The 22153-nt window shown below is 37.9% G+C and overlaps 1 protein-coding gene across 7 annotated transcripts in view; it reads right to left on the bottom strand.

Annotated features, from left to right (window-relative positions):
• The window catches only part of Mctp1 (multiple C2 and transmembrane domain containing 1), a 407885-nt gene that overhangs the window by 11813 nt on the left and 373919 nt on the right, over positions 1-22153 (bottom strand). The window lies entirely within an intron of this gene.

The following is a 22153-nucleotide window of genomic DNA, read 5'->3' as shown; positions in this document are numbered from 1 at the left end:
TTAGGTATAATCTTAAAAATTATGAAATCTGAAAACATAGAAATATTTCTATATTCCAATGCAGAGTATTAGGGTTTTTAATGTATAAATTTATTGCAATTTCAAGCAACTCTTATGTTTGGAGAAGTCTGAAATGGAGAGAATTTGGCAAAATATTTCATTTTTTAATATTTGACTTATTGTTTTTATTTTATGGTATTAGTGTATTGCCTGCATATGTGTGAGTGCACCTGCATTGTGCATTGCCCACACTGGTCAGAAAAGGGCATCAAATTCCCCTAGAACTGGAGTTACAGATTGTTATTAGTTGCTTTGTGGGTGCTGGGAATCGAACCCAGGTCCTCTGCAAGAGCAGCCAGTACTCTTAACAGCTAAGCCATCTCTCCAGCCCCTGAAAAAGTACTTCTAAAATTTGTTTCGAAGACAAATATGTAAGTATAGTCAAGACATTTTTATAAAAGGGAAAATAATGAGAAGGCACTTAACAGATCAGGTACTTAAGTAATTAAAATGAGATATGGGTATTTAGAGAATGATAGCTAATAAGGCACCATGCCACGTGATGGTGCATGCCTGTAATTCCAGTATTTAGGAGATGAAGGCAGGAGGATTGGGAGTTCAAGGCCAGCCTTGCCTATGTAGGGAGTTCAGGGTAACTGGGCTACATGAGACCCTGTCTTTAAAGAGGGGAGCAGCAGCATCACATGGAAGAAAATATGTTATTGAGCAATTAAAATAACTACATAATACTTGGAGAAAATTATGCTAAACCCTACCTTAAATAAACTCTCAACTCTGAGATCACCCAAGTCTACGTCAATCTCTACTTAAAAAAAAAAATCCAAATACATTCTAAACTAATTTTTAAAAGCTGAAAATGAATTATATAAAGATAATAGATAAATAAGTTATTTACTTACATTGAATAAGAAATAACTTTCTAAAAACAAGCAGTAAAAAAAAGTTTTACATAGAAATTATTTCATAAAATTAAAAACTTATTATGTCCAAGGTCAAAAATTTAAAACAGTTGGGCTGGGGTATAGTTCAGTGGTATAGCATGTGCTTACCATGTGGGAATACTTGGGTTTCATCTAAACCACCAAAAACAAGTTTTAAAGGATAAGTAGGAAAGGATTTGCAACAAATACTACAAATGATGGGATGATGTTGGCAGTTAAGCTCACTCAATAGACACCTAAAAATATTTCCATAACAGTTTTGTTTATAAATGAGAAATCATTAACATAATGGGTAAGATTAATTATGAAATCAGAAAACATTTTAGAGTCATTAATCATGAAATGCATGTGATTATTTGAAATAAGTGGGGAATAAGTGTGATATATAATATTCTAATCTTTTAACATTTTATATTTAGAATGTTTCCTTGATTTTTTTCCCCTAATATTAAAGAAACAAATAAATTAGAACTACTTACTGGGCATTCTTTTACTTTGGCTCTTTTGTTTGATTGTTACTTGGTTGGTTTTGGTTTTGATATTTTTGGGATGTGGTCTCCCTATAGCCCCAGCCCCCTGGAGCTCATGTAGACCAGGCTAGCCTCAGTCTCCTAAATGCTGGGATTAAAGGTGTGTGCCACCACAACTGGCTTTACTTTGACTTTTTAATCTATATTTTTCATTTTAATAAGCTTTCTTGAGTAATTTTGGAAAGAATATAGAAATACATGCTCACTGAGTACTATAAAGTACTTCTCACTATACTCATTCAATCCTCACAACCATCCTACAATATATTTTTCTCCATGCTATATTAGAAACTGAGGCTCAGAGAGAACTGAAAGAGCTTAGACTGGTGCTGTAGCTGGCCGACTTCAGTCTGTTCTCTCCATAGTACATTATGTTACTTCCTTATCCTTTAGGAAGATTTCAGTTCTTCCCCCAAAACTTCAGTAGGATAAGCAAGAAAGGTTTTTAAAAAGTAAATATTTACATGTAGACCCCCATGATCTTGCCTTGAGGCTCATCATGAAGCTAAAATCTTCAGCAAGAAAATGAAATGTAGAAATTTCACTGGAAGTTAGAAGGTGAAGATGTATTAGAAACAACCATGTTTAATGTTAACAATGTGCTGCAGTATGGCACTTTTGGTAACAGGTGTGTCAATTTAAGCCATTAAAAGACAGTTTTTGAATGAATACTTTAAAATCTAAATGTTGATGTATAATTTTTGGCTAAAATTCTTTAATACTTGGCTCACATAATTTTCTTTGTTTCTCCATCACTGCTGAATTACTGCCACGCCCATATCCCTATCCACCAGAAGACAAAATAAGATGGGCTTGCTGTAAGGTTGCTAAAGTTTGGGGAAGCAAATACTTTGGGGTAAAATCTTTATTGCAAAATCTCTTTCATCAGATTCTATATTCCTCCACTGTGGTCTCCAGTCAATGAAGTAATTACTGTTTATATGTGGTATATGATCCAAAACTGCAATGGGTAATGGAATTCTTCTATGTTGCATTCCAATATTTCACTTTTTCCCCCCAATGTTCAATACTTTATTAGTAGAGAATAAATTGGTACATTTCTTTTATTGTCATTTTTGCTTTCCTTTATAAACCAGTTTGGATGAAAGAAATACCACGGATAGTTAATCATCTAAAGGCTTGGTAGTGACAGTGGTTTCTTAAAAGAAAAATACATGATTAAGATTTGTTTTTAACATGTAAAAAATGTAACCCATAAAAAAACAGCCACAACTATACATTTGAGAACATGTGAGGTTTATACTGCATAACTGCTAGAGATCATATACAATTTTAAAAATTTAAAAATTTGCTTATCAGATTTAAACAGGTACAGAACATCAACAACTACAAAACAGAAAGTTCACTAGATTCTTCCAGAAAGGTAGCTATTTCCTAGCTTTGAGATACTGGAAAAACCTAGAGACCAACCAAAGAATCAATGCGAATACTTAACATATGTAGAAAAGCGTGCTCATTGACTTTGAAGCTACAATGACACAGTATCCCCAGCCCCTTTCGCTGGTTTTGTTCTGAATAGGAGCAGGAAGGCAGAGATGTCTGGACTACGAGAGAGAGAGAGAGAGAGAGAGAGAGAGAGAGAGAGAGAGAGATATGAACTCTAGGTCTAGTTCCTCATGCTGAACTATGCTTTGACTCAGTCATTAATGCATTTAGGGGCTTGCTAAAGTGGTCATTGTCGACCCCACTGACATCATAGAATGAAAATCTGTTGAACACCTGTGCTGTATTGATCACAGCAGATGTATAATAAGTTTGCTCCAAATATTACTATTACAAAATTGGTTATATTTCACATTCTAGACTTGAGGTGTCTTGAGTTGAAAGTGAGGAGTTATTAAATCTTATGCCGGGATAACAAACAAAATAGAACTATACCCACAAATCAGGGCATATGGTTTCATTTCCTAGGCAAAGTATTCAGGTTTGAAATACCTTCTCAAAAAGCTAATCTTAATCATACTTTTTAAAGTTTTACTATATCACCTATGGCAGAAGTTTCTTAATAACACTGACATTTGCTGAGACATAACTAGTTTACCACTGGGTACAAAGAGCTTTTTCTATGAACAAGCATGTGATCTGTGCATTTGGAATATGTTTGTTTTTTATGAATCAAGTTCTGTGCTAAGGACAACCTGGTCCCCCACTTTCTGTAGTGAATTCAGTAAGATGCCACTCAGTTCTGTGCCTCTAACCTAATGGAAATTATATTGTATATGACACGAGTATTGGATAGGGACACACAAAAAGAGGGATCAGATGTTTTCTCTCTGCCAACATTCCTTTTTCAGATATAGAAAACCATAGTTCAGCCCAAAATCTATAATACTGAAATTTTCACAGAGAGCGGCTTGGCAATTCCAAGTCCCTTGGCTTCTGAGTCTCAGCTCAGTGTCTTACTCAGTTCCTACTACATCATATCTATCCAGTTTACTTGGTGCTGTGGCTCTTTTCCTCATACTAGCCTTAAAAAACAGGGACTCGCCAGGCGTGGTGGTGACGCCTTTAGTCCCAGCACTTGGGAGGCAGAGGCAGGCGGAACTGGATCTCTGAGTTCAAGGCCAGCCTGGTCTACATAGTGAGTTCCAGGACAGCTGGGGAACTACAGGGAGACCCTGTCTCAAAAAGACCAAAAAAAGAAAAAAAGAAAAACAGGGACTCTCCACTGAGGTACTGAACCCTGAGAGATGTTCAAGTTCAGGGACAATAGATAGATGGACATGATTTAACATGATGACGTATGTTTCTCTTAAAAACAGCAGGTGGTCACTGCTCTTGTTGTTGCCCCTTGCAGTGTGCTTAATAAACCTGCCTTCTCCATCCTACCCCCCAAAATAAAGTATTTCATGATTTTATAGAGGACCAAATTAAATAAGATGTACATAATAGTGCTAGTACAATGCCTGGCAGAAATAAACTGTAAGTAGAAGTAGCAGTAGCACAGTAGTAGTAAAATTATGCATATAATTAGTAAAGTAACTCAGATTACTTTTAATCTTTTTGACTTAAGTCAAAAACAAATACTTGAAATACTAGAGCAAATTCCTGACTACACAAAACCTTTTTGTGTGTTTAGTATTTTTTGCACCATGTGACATATTGCTAACCTGTTAGGTGCCACTTTAGACATGATTCTTTCGAACAATAGAAGATACTTTCTTCCTGTTCTAACTTGGTAAAGGATCTTTTCTGATTTTCAGTCTTTTTCCCTCCTGAATAAACACCTGCCTGTTCTTTTTGTTTTGTTTTGTTTTGTTTTTGTTTCCTCTGCTGCATGAGGATGGAAAAAAAGGACTTGAAGGAGAAACAAGGACAAAACATCAGGGCAAAAAGAAAATGTCTTCACCACAGAACTTCCAATTAATCAAAGAATTGTTTATTAAAGTCTGTACAGAAAATATTTATTTTCTAGCAAATGTGAATAAATCTTCATGAAAATCTCCAGGAATGCAGAACACCTGTTGTCAGGGAGGAGAGTTCCCTGAAGCCAAATGTCTTGGCTCAGACTGCTCTTCATACAGAGCCCAAGGGAGGTACAAACTTTTCTAGCCCTAATGATTTAAGAAAACCACTCCTAACTAACTTGCAAGTATTTGAAAGCTCTTTATCAGACAACTATATAGCAACATCAGAACCTCTGATTTAATCTCCTTGCCAGCAGGCAGAGGTACACCGTTCTAGAGAGGGACATTCTATCCAGTCTAGCAGGAGATTTGTCTGGGAAGTCCTGTCTTCTGCAGCACTCATCATGAGGAAAAGCCAAGAGGCCTCACTCTGCTCCACAAGTTAACCGAGGCAGAAGCCAAATAACCAAGTAGGAAAATAAGTATTAAATTCTACCTTAACCCCAAAGTGCTGAAATAAGAATTTATGAGCCCCACATGGTTTTCTTTAAAGGCCAAATGAACATACTGAGGAAAAGTTTGTTGTTGTTGTTTTTAAATTCTTATTTTTTATGTGCATATGTGTTTTGGCTGCATGCTTGTAAGTGCACCTGAGTCATGCAATGCCTGCAGAGGTCAGACAGAAGAGGGCATGGATCACCTGGAACTGGAGTTACTAAAAGCACAAAAAGGTTAAATAAGATATAACTCATTGCTAGAGCAGTTTTCTACCATGTCTGAGGCCCCATAGGTTCAATCTCCAGTACCACAAAAAAAAAAAAAAAAGTTAAGGAACAATCAGTATAGGAATAGCCTCTGTCCCTCAGTCATTTGAAACTTCATTTGAGAATTCTGCTGGTAGGTGGAAATTATCTTGCTGCTTTTATGGTTCAGTGATGAAGACAGAGATTGTGCCTGAATCCAAACAGCAAATACTAGATTTTCCTTGAATTAAAAAAAAATTTGTTTTAGAGTTTCATACATGTATATAATACATGTATATAATATGTTTTATCAAATTGATCTCATTCCTTCTCTTCCAGTCCCTCCGCTATCCTCCCACTACCACTTTTCCCTACTAACTTTATGATTCATGATCTCCCCCACCTGTGTGTGTGTGTGTGTGTGTGTGTGTATTTCTGTAAAAAAACTCACCGAATCCACTTAATGCTGCCAGTATGCTCATGGGTAGCTTCCCAGGACCCACATCTCTGAAGAAAATTGACTCTCCCTCCCCCAACAGCCAACAGTTGTTAATAGCTCCTCAGGTGGGGATGGAACTTCATGAGCCCTTCCCTCATCCATGCTGGGATTTGGCTGGCTTGATTTTGTGTAGGTCTTATGCATGCTGTCATAACCACTGTGAATTCATGTATGCAACTACCCTCTTAAGTCCAGAAAGCACTGTTTTGCTACAGACATCCACTACCTCTGGTTCTTACTATCTTTCTAACCCCTCTTCCAGGATGATCCTTGAGCCTTGGAAGGAAGAAGTGCCTGTTTAGCATGAATACTCCATAGTCTCTAAACATTTACCATTTGTGAGTCTCTATGAATCTGTTGCAAAAAGCAGCTTTTCTGATGAAGGTTTAGATAAATACTAATCTATGAGTTTTGAGAGATACACTAATCTGGGTTTTTAGGGAGTGGTTTAATACTATGTCCATTTAGCAGACATTAATAGCGGGTTCTCCCATAGGGCCTATGACCTACCCAGCCCCATTAACTGTGCCAGGCATGAGTTTTGTCTTAAATCCAGTCAGAAAATGGTTGTTTATCCCACAGCATTTGTGCCACACTACTATAACAGAGGGTATACCTGGCCACTGACATTTTCAAATGTACGTTAAGACTCAGATGCAGAGCTGAGAGGGTGACCACATACTGTATTGTTGATCGTGATTATATTTCTGGATAATTGGCTATTGGTAAGTGTAGTTCTAATGCTGTCTCCATTATTAAATTAGTTATACGATCTAGAAAAATTTAATTGACTTCATCTGTAAAATGTTAACAATAATGGGACATAACATCATGATTATTATTTTAAAATCAAACTAGTTTAATCCATTTGAAGCACTTACCGTAAATATTTGTAACACAGCTGAGGTGCTTAGTATTATTAACAATTTGAAGAGAACTAAAAGGAAATACTATAAAACTTAAATGTTGGGGCTGAAGAGATGGTTCAGTGTTTAAGAGCACTTGCTGCACCAGCAGGAAAACCTAGGTTCAGATCCCATCACTCACACAAAAAGCTAGGCATGGCTTCACATGTGCCTGTGACCCTGGCTTTGTGAGGGATAGACAGGAAGAGCTCGGGCTTGCTCACCACCAGCCATGCTTCAGGTATAGTGACAGAGCCTGTCTCAAAGCGGATATGGCAGAAAATGGTAGACCAGGACTCCGAAGTCTACCTCTGATGTACTACACACGTACACGTGCACATGCACACAGATCACAGACACACATACACACACACACAGAGACACACAGATACACACACACACACACACACTCACAGAACCTTAAGCAAAGTTTCTTTTACTTTTCATAAAGGGAACAGAATTTTCTCCTTTATTCGTGACATAATTCATTATTTTATGTTTGTATTTTTTTTTGACAGGATCTCCATAGTCCCAGCCTCCCTGGAGGTCACTATGTGGACCAGGCTGACCTCAATTTTGCAGAGATCTGCCTGTCTCTACCTCCTGAGGGCTGGTATTCAAGGTAGGTTTGTATCTTATAAGAATCATATTGTCCTTACCATCGTCACTCAAGGGTGACAGTATACCCATTTCTCCCCTCACAGAGGCTGAAGACACAACCACTGTGTCTGCATGTGACTGTATAAACTCCTTTCTTACACTTCTCCCACAATCTCTGCTGCTTCTTGCTGTATTTGTTCTCACCTGAGATACAGAGTTTGAAAAATGACATCTGAATAGAAAGCTCATCTGTTTGCAATATTCCTTACGCACTGAAAGTTGTATGTCTTCCACAGGCCACTGGTCATACCCAGGCAAGACACACACCATTTATCATGTGTAGCACATGATTTTATCTGTCAGTGCTTGTGCTAGCCAAACACAATATTAGAATCAGTCACTTGTTCAACAAGCCTAGTAGGTGAATCAGGAACAGAATTATTAATCTTAAACAGTGCAAGTTCTGTTACCAATCTACTTTATAGCATTTTGTTTTGTTTTGTTTTTGTGCTGCTGGGGATGGAACTCAGGGCTTCAAGCATGCTAAGCAGGAGGTCTACTACTGAGCTAAATCCTCAGCCCAGTAGTACAACTTTTCATAAAAGGACTCCCCTTTCAATATGTAGGTAGATAAATATATATACATACATAGACACAAGTTGTGGGACACTCTTATTTTTTTTCTTAAATACATTTGTTATGAACATAATCATTTACTTTTTAAAGACTGTCACTTACAAAGTATTTGAAATTCATCTTTTCACTTGAGATGGCAGGAGCAGGTGTTGTCTCATTTTACAGATAGGGGAATATGGGGTTAGAGGAGCTAAGATGTCATTAATAGTTAAAAAAGAATTTCTAACACCATAATCCATGCTTCATGAGTCAAACTGGGCTTCTTTCAGGTCACTGTTAAAAATTCATGAGTCACATATGGTACTTTTCACTACTTTGTTTTAGATATTCAAACTTGGCTCTTCCTTAAACTAACCTTGAATTATAATCAAATTATGTAAGAAAAGAATCATGTTAGCATTGTAAAAACAATGTTCTTTGTGACATCTCCAAAACTAAGTAAGAATTACTCTGTGGAATCCAGAGGCTATTTTTCTTTACAAATATTTTACAAGACAAACTTGTACCTTCCTGGAAAAGCACATCTGTTATAAATTACTCCTTTACAGAAAGAGAGAGAATCATCATCCTTTCTCCCATCTGAGCTTAAAAGAGATTTGTTGACATATTCTAAGGCCAGTATAGACAAAACAGCACAGGAAAGAGGAGGTGGTCAGCAGGACCAGGGTTCAGCTTTGCTTAAACTAATTCCACATGCACCGTGAACCATTAGCTGCTTTTTATTTCCTGCTCTAAGGATCTGTAGTGAAAATAATCTGGGCTAGAGCAAAGTTGCTCTTGTTTTTTTTTCTCACAACAAGATGCTGCGTTAGCAAGTCAAGCAAATGAGCCACCTTCAGCAAACCGAAGTCTTTAATAATCCATTTTTCAAACACTACTGGTATTTCCTTTCCACACAAAAATGGACTGTGACTGGAATCAATTTTATCATTTGCATGGTTACAATTGCCAAGTTTCTGGAAATACTCACCATTTAAATATTGGATAATATTTTTTTTGTATGAAACCAACAACAAACAGTTTTATTGCTATTCAATTTCCATGATTTGTTTGTTTGCTGTATGTTTTCAGTGTTCTGAGAACATGATGTTTAGGGATAAGGAAAAATCTTAAGAACAACTCAGGAAAGAAGCAATGTTGAAATTGTGTTAATGGCCTGATTTGAATCCATTAAACAAGGGAAATTAACCTTAAGAAAAAATGATTTGCTCCACCATCTAAGGCTTTTCTTCCCATTTCCCTACAAACATGATATTAATGGTGTAATGTGGAGAACCAGACAGAACTGAGAATTCAATTGTCCTCCTTAAGATCACAGGGTTCTGCAGTGATAGCCTACAAAACAGAAGAGGTGGTGCAGATGAACCTTGGAGGGAGCTAGGCCATCTTTCTCTATTGATGCCATGTGTAGCACATTCCTAAACAACAACTCAGTGCTTCATAGGATACTTCTGATATATGGGGCAGGCATGCTCCCCAAACCTCCTCACAGCAGGGTAAATCACTGAAACCTGCTCACTCTGAGCTTAACATCCACCAAAACACCTAAGGCCCACTTTGTTATCTAATGGCAATGTTTTTGTTTACTTACTCGTGTGACTAACGATTGTTCAATTAATTAAGGAGGTGGGGTCTGAATAATATCTTCTAGTTAGAGGGTTGGTGAGGGGAAGAGTGGGAAAAGGCAAATAACATGGGAATCAATTTGAAAAAGTATCTCAGATGCTCTCACAGTGGATGGCTATTGCTTTAAGAATATAAAACGAGCCCTTTAGACATTATTCTAGTTTAATGTCAAGTGTCCTCCAACAGATTTATGTACTGAAGGCTTGGTCTTTAGCTGGTGGGTCCAGTCTTAGAGAGAAAATGCAGTCAAGAGGATTGTCACTTCATCCATCTATTGATATATTCAAGCTTGATATTTTGGGGAGGTGGTAGAAGGGACGGCCTGGTTAGAGGAAGGTATCTTGTCCATGGAATCTGTCTGTCTCTGTCTGTCTTTGTCTCCATTTCCTTTCTCTCCTTCTCTTCCTCATTTGATCATGACGTATGTACAATTTTGTTTTGTCACACTCTTCTGCTATGATTTTCTGCGTTACCATGGATCAGGAAAAAAAAATAATAAAAGCCAACAAAAGAGAGCAGCTGACCAAGAGCTGACATCTCTGAAATCATAAGACAAAATCTTTCCCTCTTTGTTAACAGATATTTGTCACAGTAATAAAAAAGAAACCTGACACAGAAATGGTAGTTTATGAGTTTATATTTAAAATGAAAATGTGATGGACATGGATTGAGGCTATGTACTTTCCTGGGCCAATCCTTATCAGGCAGATAGGTGTTGTAACCTTGAATCTTCCTATGCTATTTTACAATAAAGTATGTTTTGTACAAGTTTTGTAGCCTTTCAGATACTCTGTTCCCTTATAATAGACTATGTCTAGCTAACAGTGTTAACAATTAAATTGAGTGTAAAGTAACTGGTACACTAGAGAAGTTATATAAATATTGGTTTCCTTCTACCCACTAATTGTCTTTCTTCCCAATGGGTAACACACACACACACACGTCCTTTGTTTTTCTGAGAATTTGTATTGCTTATCACTCACTTAACTTACTTCACGTCTCCATTTGAGAAGTATTCTTTAGCCAAATCTCTTTTATTCATTGACTTGATATATATTGACTAGTAGTAGACACTGTCATAGGCCCTGAGGATACTAGATTCCAGGGATACAGTGATAAGCAGAATAGCACCAAACACATATACAAATAAGCAAGAAAAACAGTGAAAAATTTTTGTGATGCAACTGCTTATGGGTCCATGTACTGGAGAGGGGCACAGTGGTCAGGGAGGGTAGCTCCAAAGAAGAGCTTCAAAGTCAATAATTGTTTGGTTAAGAAAACAAAAGCTATTCTAGACATTTCAACCAGTGGATGTTTTATATAAGAGAATGTCGAGACAGGTGATGGAAGAATGAAGATCATAGGGTAGAGGTACTTCAGTGGTATATGATGCTACTGAAGCCAAAATAATAGACCACTTGAGCCAACCACATAGCAGGAACCAGAATTACAGAGGGCTTGGAAGCATTTGAAATTATGGAGGGTCCTGTCTTGTGGGCAGCTGAACCACAGGAGACCCAGCCTCCTGGTCAACACTGACAAATGCCCCCAGCAGCATGGAGAGATATGTGGAGGGGCTCCCTTATTTTCACCTTCATCCCAACTTCTGCCTCCTTCCAGGCTCCTTCTAGTGTGGTTTGCAGGAGCAAGGTGATAAGGGTCAGCCTGGAAGCAAATAGGAAATACACAGCACTAGGTGCAAATGACCAGAGGATTTAACCAGTAGATCAAGAAGTGGTTTCCATAATGCACACTTACTAAAGCAGAAAACAAGTTCCTCTTGCTGAAGCTGGTAGAAAGCCTACGTGTGGTGCTCAGGTGAAGAGGATGGTGTCAGGGAAGTAGCCACACTACAGCGAGGACCTTGTGAGCCAGGGAACAGTGGGGATTTTTTTTTTTTCGTGGTGTGATGGGAAACCACAGGAGTATTTAAATCAGGAGAATTACACAATCTAAGAGCAAACTTACATTATCAATTCAATTGTGAACCTAAACCTTTACAGCCACTTTTGAAAGAGATGTATTCTTGCTCGGGAGTGTGTTACTGAATATGTTAAAGCTGTAATGAAATGTGTCTTCTAATCATGTGGCCATTAAATTTTTTTAATTAAAATTCTTCAGTGCATAAAAATTTGCTCCTTAATAATTGGTAGATGTGAAAAACATTACCATTGAAATCTACCTGATGACTTTATATCCATGCTCAGATGCCAAGGGGCTCAGAAAGTAGCCAACTCTGACTAGTAATAATCAGAAATACAGAATTAGAAATGTATGTGCAAACATCTTAGTGTCAATTGCATTAAAAATGAATTTTTTGTATGAAACTGTGTATTTTAATAATGAAATGGAGATCTTTTTTTAAAGGTTAAAATCTCATTTAATTTTAGGTCTTAAAGGGTTTATACTGAATACAATATTGTATAACTGTATTAATTCAACTGTAATCTAAAAATTTACAGCCAATCTTGAAACAGATGCATCTTAGCCCTGGAAATTTTTACTGAATATGTCAATGCTGTTTTCATGAAAAACTTCTTCTAATTGTATGGTTATTAAATAAATAATTTTTAAAAAAAAGAACACAGGTAGAATACATCACAAAGGAAAAAGCAACAGGCTTCTGTAGTAGTCTGAAGAAGGATAAGAGCTTAGAGAAGAGTGCATAGAATCATAATTTAGAAATATAGTCATAATGTTAGAATGGATCTCAAAGGTGGGAAAAGAGAAATCCAGGAAGTACCTACATTTTTTTTTTTTTTTGACTAGGGCAATTAAATAAAGGAACCAGATTTTAGTAAGTCAAGGAAGAGTAGAGAAAGAGCATACTTAGGCAAAGGCCAGATAAAGAGTTGTATTTGGATCATGAAACTTGTAGATGTGTGTTGGGTAGCCAGGATTTGATATTATGTTGAAGGACATGTGAGTCAGGGCAGGAGGTACAGCTTTGAGAATCCTTGGTACTTATTGTAGGAATGAAACGAGGGAGACAGAGCAGAGCCCTGGAGTTTGACAGTGCTTAGCTGTTAAGTCTGTGGGTAGGAGCCAGCAAACACGACTTGGGAAAAAAGAAAAATTAGGAGGCATCATGGAAGTCCAAAAGCAAGTATTTCAAGAGAGAGGGCACCAGAGAAGCACCAGTGGATCTCGTAAGTGCATACCGTCATCATCTTTATTTTTGTTTCTATTTTTATTTTTTAAATATTTTATTATTTTTATTTTATGTGTATGAGTGTAATGCCTGCATGTATGTAGGTGTACCTGTGTCATTCATTGCCCAGGGAAATCAGAAGACGACATCAGATCCCCTGGAACTAGAGTTACAGATGGTCGTTATCCTCCATGTGGGTGCTGGGAACCAACCCTGGGTTCTCTGCAAGAGCAGCCAGTGCTCTTAACTGCTGAGCCATCTCTCTAACCCCATACTGTGATCTTAAAAGTAGTAACTTCAGTTCAGTGGTAGGGACGGATCTGGGGGAAGGGAGCTTTGGTGTAAGGAATATGCATGCTTTACAAAGTGAAAATACTCACTGCAAGACACCTCTCAAAAAGTACGGCTGTGAAGGGTTGTCTAAAAAATGGGGAGAGACAGGCTGGAAAAATGGCTCATTGATTAAGAGCACTAGGGGCTTTTGCTCAACTCAGGTTGGATTCTCATCATCCATACGACAGTTAACAACCTTCCATAATTCCAGTTCCTCCAGAGGATCTGACACCCCCTTCTGCCCTCCATGGACACTGCATGACACAAGTGCACTTCACACATGCAGGCAAAACCTTCATACACATAAAATTAAAATAAATATTTTTAAAAAGAAATGGGAAGAGAATTTGAGAGTATGTATGTAGAGTGAAGGCAAGTTTCTTTCTTTTGTTTTAATGATAAAAATCACTAGAGTCTCCTGGATTTATAACTCAGAGACAGTGCACTTGCCTAGCATGCAAAAGACCCTGGGTTCTATCATGAAAGAAAAAGGAAGGAAGGGAGGGAGGGGAGGGAGGGAGATACTAGAGCCTTCCAATTCTAATCACGATGTCCTTTTAAACAACATTCTCAGAGATTCATATGCACATCCAGTTTTGCAAAGGGCTGGCGTGGAGCACATTTACTTGCTGTTGGGATGATCTAACATAGAGAACGCATGCTCCAGAAAAGAGGCATGAACCGCAACTGCAATATGTTTGCAAAGGGAGGTGACAGAGGGCAAAAGCAGGGATACATCTTGCCCTGTGACTAGAGGAAAAGGAAGAGAGTAGAGCAGATAAAATAGGTCTGAGTGTTGGTGATAGGAAGATGACTAGACTTGGATGTTTTAATTGCTTTAGAAGTGCAGGAGAAAAAAATGATTAGCAGGGCTGAGGCCAGTTTTGAAGTTGGTGGAGACAGTGACAGGTGTGAAACTATTCACTGGGGAATGCCATTTTCCTTCCCAGGCTGTTCACAGGCTCAGAGGGTGATTTATACCAACACTGCACTGCCCTAGCCACTATTGACTTTACATTTTTGGTATCCTCCACTGTCATAATAACACTAAGTTTTCCAGTCTGTCATCTAGCCACCTTTCATAAAGCTAAAAAAGTGGGACTGGAGAGATGGATCAGTGGTTAAGAACACTGATTGTTCTTGCAGAAGACCTGAGTTTGAATCCCAGCACCCACATGGCAATTAACAACTGTAACTCAAGTTCCAGGGGATCTGACAGTCTCTTCTGTCCTCTGCGGGCATTGCACGACACAGGTGCCCTTACCTATGTGCAGGCAATACATGCATACACATAAAATAAAAATAATAAATAAAATATTTTAAAACTTTTTTAAAGCTTTAAAAGTGTCACATAATTTGTTAAAAGTTTAAATCAGTGCTGGGTTCAATAGACAATGAATTCTTCCCACATGGAAGGAGATGGCTCTATACTTCTCCCTTTCTTAACAATCATCCCATTCCTCCCACACACACCAGTTTCTCACTAACTGGATAAGTGATTTAGAACTTGACCAGGTCATAGACGACTTTAAGTTGACTCATTATGTGTGTGGAAAATCAGTCTCTAAGGCAAGTAAACAGCCCCATTATCTTCATACTTCTTAGTGGAAAATTTAGTTGCTGCTGTGCTGAAGGGTCTTTGTAGACTTCTGGAATCTGGTCATAAAATGTGTAGGTGAGAGATGGCTCAGCGGTTAAGAGCACTGACTGATGTTACAGAGGACCTGGGTTCAATTCTTAGCACCCACATGGCAGCTAACAACTGTCCATAACTCCAGTTCCAGGGGAATCCGACGCCTTCTGACCTCTGCATTTAGTTGCTGCTGTGCTGAAGGGTCTTTGTAGACTTCTGGAATCTGGTCATAAAATGTGTAGGTGAGAGATGGCTCAGCGGTTAAGAGCACTGACTGATGTTACAGAGGACCTGGGTTCAATTCTTAGCACCCACATGGCAGCTAACAACTGTCCATAACTCCAGTTCCAGGGGAATCCGACGCCTTCTGACCTCTGCAGGCATTACATGATCCCAGCACCCACATGGCCGCTAACAACCATCCATAGCACCAGTTCCAGGGGATCCAATGCCTTCTTCTGACCTCTGTGGGCATTGCACAGCATTGATGTACTTAAACATATGTAGACAACAATACACTCATACACATAAAAATAAATAAATAAAATATTTTTTTAAAAAAGAAAGTGTTAGGTGAATTACTGTGGTCTCATCTGAAGCTACTTTAGGGTTAGTAAAGTATGCTGTCCTGTTCTAGCTCTTCAAATAAACCAACATCCCTCACGTATATACACTGTATGGGCCTTTGACCCTACACTTGCTTAAGTAGGATTCTAGCGTCAAGTAAGGAAGGATTGTTTTCTAAGCAGCTAGAAAGAGTTGGTGATGGAGAAGGCTCTGCAGAGAAGCAGTGATCCAAACCGAGTATTAAAGCCATGCCTTGTAGGCAGCAGAGTTCATGGGACAACATGAAAGTCCTATGGCAGCTGACTGTAACTTGCATGCTTCTCATTGGGTGACACCCAGCTTCCTTGCTAAGCCCCACTCCAAGATGCTTCAGAAGGGAAGTTACAATAGATATGTCATCATTAGAGAACTCTTATTTTAAAAACCATGAACAGTTTGAGTTCTGGATTACAGTTAATGCTAGTACCTCTAGCCCCTGGCTTCTAGAAGTGTGGGTCCCAATCCCATATATGGGAGTCACATAATTGAATGTGAGGATCACCAATAATTTGGCAACAGTAAAAGATTTTCAAGGGTTCATTGACCAAAAATTAATTCAAAATTAAATACATAATGGATTCAAGGTGTTGCTGGCACTGCTCACCTGTGCTGCCTTGTAGGACTGTACTGTACCCTTGGTTCTGAACGTACACTATGCATACTTTCCATCACAGCATACAAATGCTGCCTGAAACACCTCAGCTCAGACTCAAAACTATTGTATGTTGTGAATTACAGTGTTTTTAATTGCAGGTACAAAGTTTTCTGCTCTTACAGAAATAGTGGTCTAATTATGGGACACAAAGACTTTGTATCTTCCTCCTATCATTATTTACATATATTTATCAAATTAATATATCCTTGGATTGTATTGTATTTTAGAATGTTTGATTTTAGACATTGCTGTTTGAGAGGCTAGGAATATAGCTCAGCTAGTAAAGTACTTGTCTAGTATGCAGGAAGCCAGGGGTTTGATCCCCAGTGCCAAGCAAACGAGGCATGGTAGCACACGCCTGTAATTCCAGAACTCAGTAGTAGAGATAGGGTATAAAGAATTCAGTCATTCCTTATTACATATGTAGTTCTAGGACAGCTGGATACACAACACCCTGGCCAAAAACATAAGGTAAAACAGTAAAAAACTGTTTTGTGAAATACTAACTTCAGTTTCCTAAAGAAATCATCACTAAATGAATTTAACCTTGTAATTAGGACAGAATTTCCAACCATTCCTGAAATGACTGGAAACATATTCTATCATTTGTACTACAAATTTATGTGAAGCACCATTCTCAAAAATGATGACAATAAAAATAAAAATATTGATCAACTCTGAAAAACACTGAAGATTCTCTACATCCTACAGTATCAAATATTCAGCAAAGATTTAATTCTCTCTGTAACAATAAGCACATAGTATGAAAATTTGCTTTAGTCTTTAATAAATGGAAAAATTAGATATATATAAATGAATTGTTTAAAGATAATTTATTCATCATTTATTATCAGCAAGTGTTTGATATGTATACCTATTTTTTATATACTTGTATACTTACATATTTGGGGTTACATAAAAATGGTATCAGTCAAACAGGAGTCATGAGTGAAAAAAATACCTCTGCTTTAGTTAAACAAATGAGACATATGACACACAAACTGAAGGAACTTGACAGATGTAAAATCAAGTCCACACATTAAAAATATAGGGGGGAAATTCTTTAATAGAAAGAACTGGGAATAATGCCATGACATAAGGAGATGCTCTGCCAGGACTTCCCTTTGAGAATACATCCCAGGCAGACCTTGCAGATCTGAATAGATTACTATGTACTTGGAGCAATTTACAGTTGTTCTGAATCTAATATGGTAGATTAAACAGTAAGTTGACTGTTTGGTGGTTTATAGTAAGTTCCAAAAATGTTTTTGCCCTTGTTAGTATATTACTGTTACTATAATTGTTCTTGAATGCTAGAAGATAGACTACAACAAATGCTGACTTTTCTTACCTGTTTTTATGTGCCTCTGATATCAGACATATACAAACATTTAAATGCCTCTGTTTATGAATGCTCCCTGACAGTAAGCACAAAAATCACAACAATCTGCTCTTCCTCAAACACACTGTGCAGAGCTGATAGAAATTGTTTTGAGCCTTCTGGTTTGTGTGACTTTTTGGCACATATACCAGTATTATGAATTAGATCTTTTATCTGAGCCAAACTGCTGCTATGTAGAAATACAAATAGAAGTAGTGGACAGATAGCAGGAGGGGGGGAAACTAAGGAGTGTTGTAAATTGACATTAAATTTTTTATTGTTCATTTTGTTAAACTAAATATCAAAATCAGGCTTCCAATTTCAGCATTCTTATTTTATTTCTTATTTATATAGTTTGTGTATGTGTGTGTGTGCACATGTGCACATATGGGCATGTGGGTGCCTGTGGAGGCCAGAAAGAGGGTATTGGATCCCCTGGAGCTGGAATTACAGGCACTTGTGAGGCATTTGATGTAGGTGCTAGGAACCAGATGCAATTCCTCTGCAAGAGAGGCAAGCGCTCTTAACTGCCGAGTCATCTTTCCAGCCCTACATTCTTATTTTGTTTTTCTTTTGCAGAATCATTTAAATATTTTTCTTTGGTACATGAAATTTAACTTAGCAGAGATGATGACCAAAATTCAATTTAAAACATGATGACACGTAAGGTCATTTTGTGGAGAACCACCTATTGGTAAACTTCCCTGTGAGTTTCATCAGGGAGAGGTATCACACTTGAACGTTTCTAAGGAATATGAAAAGACAGAATTGTTAATTGCAGGGAGGATTTAACAGGCAATGTAGTTTAGCATTGTGGATTGCTATCATTCTATTTCATCCATCTGAAGGTTATGCTCTGTTGGCTTAGAAATTTTGACGGACTTTAGTCAAATCATCCAGAGAGTGTTCTAGAGCCTAAGCATTTGTGCCTCTCACTGAATGCACATTTGAAATTTAGTCTCCAAACACTATGTGGAGGTGGAGTGTTTGGGAGGTGATTAGGTCATGAGCATTCTACCCCACGAATGGGATTAGTGTCTTCATCAAAGAGATGCGCAGAGCTCCCCACCCCATCCCACCATGTGAGGACACAAGATTATGAGCCAGGAAGCAGGTGCTTACAAGACTAAATCTGCCAGCATCTTGATTGTGGTCTCCCAGAGAAGTAAATTTATGTTGTGTAGAAGATACCCACAGGTGGCATTCTATTTTAGCAATCTGAATAGACCAAGACTTAAAAAAAATTAGTGAAATCATTCAGGTATGTTTTAGAAAATATTTCTTTAGACAGTCTCTCTGTGTAACTGAGGCTGATCTTAAGTTCGTGATCTTCCTGCTTCAGCCTCCCAATTCTAGGATTATAGACTTGTGCCACTATGACAAATTATAGTTATTTTTATGCACTGAAATTTTATACACAAATTAGTTAACATTGGAGTTTTCATAATTTATCATTTTGTCTATTGCACATATGACAAACTTGATCATCCACATCTACTTTATTATATATGGAAACTAGTTGCATTAGTTAAAACTTACTTAGAATTCACATTGGAAAATTAATTATTTTGTGAAATTGTCATTTCAAAGTTTAATCCAATTGACATTAGAGAGTAAGAAAGGACAAAATTTTCTTTCATAAGTCTGGATTTCTCAGAGAATTTCCTATCACAATTCAGCTTTCTCTTATGTACATGAATCGTGAAAGATGAGAAAATTTTTCAGGGCTAGAAAGTGGACATCTGAAGGTCAAGTTCCTTTAAAAGAAACATCCCAAACACATCCTAATGTGATAAGTTCTCTGGCATCCTTAGACATGGAAATATGACTAAAGTAGGATTTTTATCTTCCTTCCTTGCCTTAGAATAAAATTCTAAAGGTCATATAGAAGGACTGCGTACATTTTGTTTTGGCACAGTGTAAGTGCTGATTACTGGGTAGCAGCCTGGTCAAAGATCTACGAAATACTCCAAGCCCAAATCAGTAAAGTGGGATCTTTACTGTAAGGGTACATTAGTAAACTTAGGTGTTTGATTAGAAAATAAGCCTTTCCCCCCATTTTTAAAGTAACTTCTTCATTCACACTTAGGACACAGTAATAGATGTTAGAGAAGCAGAAACGGGAGAAATATCCCGAGACCCATCATGACAACTGTGCCATGCACCAAGCTAGATCCTTCACTTGTATTAGAAATACATTCTACAAGCAACCCTTCAAAGCCTATAGTATCAACCTCACTTTGCAAATGGAGAAATATAATTGTCTAAAACTCAGAGAGAGCTGGGGAGATGGCTCAGTTGGTAAAAGCAGTTGCTGAGTTCAGCTCCCCAGCACCTGTGTAAAAGCCAGGTAGGCTGTCCCAAGCCTGCAACCCCAGAGCTACAGGGGGCAGAGTCAGGAGGATTGCTTTGCTTGCTGGCCTTCAGCCTAGCCAACAAAATCCCACAAGCTCCAGATTCAGTGAGAGACCGTGTCTCAAGGAAGTAAGTTTGAGGAAGATACTCAACAACCTCTTTTTGGCTGTTAGTGTGCACACTTATACACACATGTGTAAGCACATACATACCCACCAAAAGCCACACAGTGTGTAAGAATCTGAGTAAAAGAACCTAGATCTATCTGTAGTCAAAACCTCAAATAACTGTAGCAGTCTGTCATGTCTAGAGACACTATTTCACACTGGACCAACCCAACCTCTGACTTTTACAATCTCCTCCCCACCACCCCCCATTCTATGATGGTCCCTGAACCTCACATGGGTGTGTGTGATATAGATGCCCCATTTGTGGTTGAGCACTCTACAGTCAGAGAATCTGCAATTTGACCAGTTAGGAGTTTCTGCATTAACTACCATTCTCTGCACAAGGAAATTTCTCTGATGAGGTCTTAGAGCTACACAAATCTTCCCAAACAAAGATACAAACTTAGAAGGCAGTTTGATACTGTGTCCATTTAGCAAAATTATAGTAGGCTAACCCCATGGGCCTATAAGTGCCCTAACCATGGGTTCTTGGCCAGATTTACATTACTAGGCATATGTTTCCTCCTAGGAGTGGGCCTTAGAGAGTAGTTGTTTGTCCCCAATAACATTCTGCATAAGATCAAGCCAGCCAAGATTCTCACATGGAGTGGGAAGGGGTTCATGAGTCCTCACCCCTAACTGAGGAGCTGTGGACAATTGATGGCTTTTGGGAGAGGGAGAGTCAGTTTTCTTTAAGGGCATGACTCCTGGTAGGCCACCGTGCTCCAGTGGATGGTCCCACACCCAGCAGTATATAGATAGCAAAAATTGGAGTCAATGGGTTATTCAACTTTTTTTTTTTTAAACACACAAAGGTGGGGGTGGAGAGGTGGGGGTGCATCTGGGAAGAGTTAAAGGGAGGATTTGGGGGTAAGGATGATCAATTACATGATATGAAATTCTCAAGGAATTAACAGTATTTTTAAAAACTCAACAAAATCAAGTAAATGTCACAGAAAATATCTCAATGTTTATATAACTGTTTGCTCAAATAACTCCAATACAAATTCTGTGATTTCTCCTAAGTGTAGAGTGATATTGTAATCGGCATTCAAATTATTCCCCCATGTACCTCCAATGCTCACTACTAAATGTACCAGCTGCCACTTACATACTACTATCAGCCTTTCCAGAATTTCTGTAAGCGCTACTGATCAGATGCAAATGCTCACTGGTACTCATTAAAATAGCTATTCATTCCTCTATAGATAAGCCTGGCATGAAGACTATGAATTTTTTAGGATGCAGTCTTAGAGTTCTTTTCCTACCTCTTCCAAATCATAAAATAATAACTTCGTTGTGGAAAATGAAAAAAATAAACAGAAGTAGAAATCAATAGTAAACATCATTAACATTTTAGGATATATCATTCCAATCTTTTTTCTATGTGTTAGTTTTTGTGTAATTGTTCACCATGGGATGACTATGCATGAAGTACAATGTCAGCTGCTGTTGATGGAATGGACAATAGTTATGTTGTAGCTGGAATCAATAATGCTGAACATATAAATTTGTTGCATTTACAAAGGTGAGAGTATATACACAAATGCACATATTTCTTGCTTTTAATTTCCAAATACTGAACACTTTATTGATTTTCTTCTTTATTTCATAGTTTTTAAAAACACTGCAAAGGACATCTTTGTACAACAGCGCTTGACATGTATTTCATGATATCTTCAAGCCAAAGTTTCAGAACCGGAAATGTGGAATTGAAAAATATGCATGTTTTATAAGGTTTCTTTAATGTAAGATTTCAAAATTTATATAATACGTGCTCAAATTGTGATGTAAAAATCTTCCTTTACTTCCTAGCTTTGAGAATTTGTTTCCTTCCCTGGATACAATGAGTCACCCTGTTTCTTATATATTCTTACAGAGTTTGTTGTGTGAACAGTCACACAAATAAAGATGTGTATGAATTTGTGTGGGTTCCTTTATTTTCCATAAAGCATAGGTAGTAGTAGAACATCACCAGGTCCATTTCTTACTGCTTAACTATA

Source organism: Nannospalax galili, unplaced genomic scaffold (assembly GCF_000622305.1).
Source record: "Nannospalax galili isolate Female #2095 unplaced genomic scaffold, S.galili_v1.0 scaffold173, whole genome shotgun sequence".
Classification (NCBI taxonomy): Eukaryota; Metazoa; Chordata; class Mammalia; order Rodentia; family Spalacidae; genus Nannospalax; species Nannospalax galili.
The sequence above is the reverse complement of the archived record's forward strand: the minus strand, read 5'-3'. Positions and strand labels throughout refer to the sequence as shown.